Source organism: Mchenga conophoros, linkage group LG3, assembly GCF_057382185.1.
Source record: "Mchenga conophoros isolate Kocher_MC1m ecotype Shallow Benthic linkage group LG3, M_conophoros_male_GT1.1, whole genome shotgun sequence".
In the NCBI taxonomy this organism is placed as follows: Eukaryota; Metazoa; Chordata; class Actinopteri; order Cichliformes; family Cichlidae; genus Mchenga; species Mchenga conophoros.
Genome location: NC_140528.1, coordinates 39,931,964 through 39,936,670, shown reverse-complemented (window position 1 = coordinate 39,936,670; position 4,707 = coordinate 39,931,964).

Sequence of the window (4,707 nt, the reverse complement as noted above, 5' to 3'; positions counted from 1 at the left end):
AAAGAACGTATGTACCTGGACCCGCCTACTATCCTCGGAAACATGAAATGATTGGCTAGAATCTAAAGTGTATCACAGCTCAGGAAAAAAAAAAAGCATCGAAATAAAACACCGAAATGTGCGCTGCTTTTCGGTCTGGTTACTACCGTTTATGTCAGAACGACACCGGTACCCATCCCTAGTGCTATACGAATCACAGTTAGGGTTTAGGCCAGACCTTCCCAAAGTGTGGGGCCCAAAGTGGGGGGCGCAGAGCCATTGCAGAGGGGGCGCGGTGTGAAAAGGGGAGGGGACAAAACGCTTGGACACTGCTAGCACAGGCGCCCACAGAAACGCAAAGCAGGAGATGAAGCATCGAATATGTTTCCAAACCAACTTCATTCTAAGCCAAAGACTAGAAAATATGGTGAAGTATATCTTCCCTTTGGTTTCACCTGCACAAGTGCCGAGGTAGGTCTCCCCTGCAGGATTGGTTTTCCCTTCGTCGGGAGCAGCGCTGGGCTGTTTAAATCACGGACCAACAGTATCCCACAGTTGTTTATATTTTTAAACCCATTTTGCACAGAGGCATTTTTTGAAAAATCTATTGATAACAATGTTGAATATTATTACACAGGAAAAAAAATCTCAGTTTTCGGTGATTTGAAACGCCGTTTACATGTGGACGAAACAGCTGCGATTTCAAAAATACCTGTGTAGGTGCGGACGCAGCGTAAAAGAGCTAGTAGTTTATTTTACTACTACCTGTAATTTATTGCAGATTACTTGTATTTGCTTAATTGTTGACTAAATGTTTGAGGTGTGAAAGAAACCGCAATGGAGCAAAATATGTGTGTGTGGTTGGAGGACGTGTGCGTGTGAGAAGGGGGGGGGGGCGCAAACATTTTTCTTGTAAAACAAAGGGGGGCCTAGCAAAAAAAAAAAAAAAACTTTGGGAACCACTGGTTTAGACAATCAGAAAAAACTGTCATAAGAGGTGTTACACAGGACGCTAATATATATTACAGTTTTTCTGAATTGCTAAAACACATTTCTTAAAATCTCATCTCTTTGTCTCAAAGCACTAAACACAAACTTTGAAATTCAAGCTACACCCACATAACCTTCAACTTGTCTTGTAAAGCCAATCATTTGACCCCAAACTATTTGAACGTTTCTCAAAATCAAGCGCTACTGTCAAAAACCACACCAAGCCAGCCAGTTTGCAAACACATCTTAGCAACGATTACACACTACAGAAATAAATACAAAACACTGTGAGATAGCGGGAAAATATTATGTATTGGTTTCACAATGAGCAGCATTTTATCAATGTGTTTCTTCCATCATCCTCTCCCTTTTTGAACCCTATCGAGGAGTTTTTCTCAGCATGGAGATGTAAAGTATACGACTGAAACCCTTACACAAAGGAAAATCTACTTCAAGCAATGAATGGAGCATGTGGTTAGATAGGACTGGAATCTTGCTCGGGCTCGTTACACTGCAAGGGAGACCATAACATGTGTTGTGGATGAAGTCCTGCGGCTTGACCCAGCACAGAGGCATGATACTTTACTTTCCATCTACAGCGGTGACAGAAGTTGTAAAGCACAATCTTAAATCAAATTGTTTGAACTGTGTGTGTTTGTGTTCAGACTTCAAACCAGACCCAGACGTCGTCTACTCTTCACTGAAGTAGTCCACCAGTCCAACCACTGACATCCAGATGCTGGTCTCTAACTGGTCCCTCCAGAACCTCAGACCAAAGGACCCATATGCAGACATATTGCTGTGCATTTTGGGAGGAACACTCTGGTGCGGGAGTATGAAAAGGAATCAAGGAAACTAGCGGATTATAGGAACCATCTTTGTTTCAACCTAAGATGCAGACAAAGCAGAGTTGTTCCTAAGAGTTTGCGCCTTGGATCCACTGTCAGGGGATACAGAGCAGATTTGACTCTACGGAGAGCACAAAATCAGCTTCTAAGTGAGAGGATAAGACGGGTCCATTTCACTATAGATTCCCTTCAGAGCAAGATTAGCCAGACTCTGCAGGAACTGGAAACCCTTCTACCCTCTCCGATCTTAGAAGAGGTTTACAAGTTTGTGGACAAGGCTCAGCGGGCCCAACACTCTAAAGGAGAAGAAAGACAATGCAGGAAATTCCACACCTTGCTTTCAGAAACACTCACTCCTTGGTCTCTTCACAGACATATGCAAAATCAGCACTATGTTAATATGTTCTCTGCCCTCGCTAACTGGTTGTAATTGTTGTAGTTTTATTCATGGTTGTTGCCTCTTGTTTCCATGTCAGTGATCTGGTTTCACTGGTTTTCTTCGTGTGGTTCTGTGGGTTTCTGAAAACTGTCAGATGGAAAATTTGACTAGTTTGATTGTGGCTAACTGACACACACCTCCCTCCCACCTCCTGCACACTGAATATAGCGGAAGCATCATTCAGTGGCTGCAGAAAAGCTTTGTTTCACGATGGGTGTGTTTGACGCAGCAGTTTTTATTTCTCTGTGCTCAAACAACAGAAGTGTTTAATTTGTGCTTTGTAAGCACAAATACTGCTTTTTTTTTTTTTTTTTTTAAATAAAATCTCCTTAAATTTGAAAATTAGCTTTTTAACAACTCAAAATGTGGATTTTTAATCATAGCCTACATATTGTGCTTCATAACTAAACATGCACAGAGGAGAATAAACCTGATTCTGTAAGTTGTCTTTTCAATGTTTTACAATCAGTCACTTTTATGCTGATTCAATAATTTAGGATAAAAAGAGATATCATTTCTTTTTAATGTCTGATAAACTACAAACTCATCAACACAGAGCCAGAAACTTGAAATGATCATGAATAACACTGATAGCGTGCTCCCATCTCATTGTGACACCGGCTGTTACAGCAGAGCAGCTGCTTCATAAATGTCCACCAGGTCATCACTGGGGCATTAGAGTTAGGTTGCAGTTCAGCTTAGAAATGCTTAGAAACTAGAACATGTCACACTTCACATCACTGCTGATTTCTTTTGGGGGAATGACAAACAGATTAAAATTCACTAAAAAAGTGGAAAGGTCATATTTGGTCTTGGACTCAGAGAGCAGCCTCAAACTGTTCACAGTGTAAAAGTGTTTATAGAGAAGAAAGGTGGGCTTTATATTGATAATGCTACACCTTTGATAAATGACAACAGTTTAATGCTCTCAAAGCAAACAGCACAGCTGTAGAGGTTTTTAATGACTGCTGTCACTTATCGCCATCTCTCTTCTTAGCCTAGCTTCAGTAACTCTTTGCCATAGTTTCATGGTACAGCTCATCAGCTCTCTAAAGACTGTAAATTGAAAATAACCAGCTGAAGTCAGAAGCAAGAAAGGAATCGATCTGAGGACACCAATCCTTCAAAGTAAAACACAAAATGAGAGACAAACAAAGAACCAAGCCTCCACTTGGCAAGATGACACAGACAAAGGACAACAGGGAGAAACAAACACTTAGACAGCTCATTACTACTACAGTACTGCTATGAACAAGAACACAATGTGTAGTGAAAAACAAAACCCAAAGCTCTGAATTTACTAAAAGAATAAATAAAGCAGAACACCAAGAGTCCTGACAGGGACTAGAAAGAGAGAGCATATTTCTCCTGTTTTGGCTTCCCTTCATTGGCTTCCTGTTAAATCCAGAATTGAATTCAAAATCCTGCTCCTCATATACAAGGTCTTAAATAATCAGGCCCCATCTTATCTTAATGACCTTGTAGTACCATATCACCCTATTAGAGCACTTCGCTCTCGCTCTGCAGGCCTACTTGTTGTTCCTAGAGTATTTAAAAGTAGAATGGGAGGCAGAGCCTTCAGTTTTCAGGCCCCTCTTCTGTGGAACCAGCTTCCAGTTTGGATTCAGGAGACAGACACTATCTCTACTTTCAAGATTAGGCTTAAAACTTTCCTTTTTGCTAAAGCATATAGTTAGGGCTGGACCAGGTGACCCTGAATCCTCCTTTAGTTATGCTGCAATAGACGTAGGCTGCCAGGTATTCCCATGATGCATTGCGTTTTTCCTTTCCAGGCACTAAGTGTTTATAAACCTTAAACCACATTTTAATTATTCATTATTATTAATCTAAGTTCCTGATCAAATGCGATTGTCCACTTGTTGGGTTTTCTCTGTATTATCTGGGTTTGTGACTGTTGTTGGGATTTGACCCTAGATAAATAAAACTGAATTGAATCATTAAACGTTGGATTAAATATTGTAACTGGTTGTAGTCTTTTAAAATAGCTTTAATGCATGAATCTCAAAGACACACGCTCTGTAAACGTTGTGTTTGTACAAATATAGGAAGAAACAGACTCAGAGGAAGAGGGCGGGCTTTGCTTGGTGTCAGTGACAGAAATGAAAAAAAGCTCAAATGAGTGAGAAGGACGATGAAGGAAACATCTGTGCTGTGTCTGCTCTGTAAGTAGAATCTCTGTGTTTGTTTGAATTCTTGTACTTTGACTGTCTGCTCTCCTGATAACTGATGATGGAGGAGAAGACATGAAAAACAAATCAGGCTGAATTCAAGTTCAAACACCACGAGGACCAACTGCAGGTCTGAAGTTTCACAGAGTTACTGATGAATTTATGAGTGAAAAGCTGAAATAAAATGTTGGTGTTTGTGTGAACAGAGCAGAGGACAGACCTTAGTTTAGTTATAGTTTGTATGTATTCAGTGTAACTATAA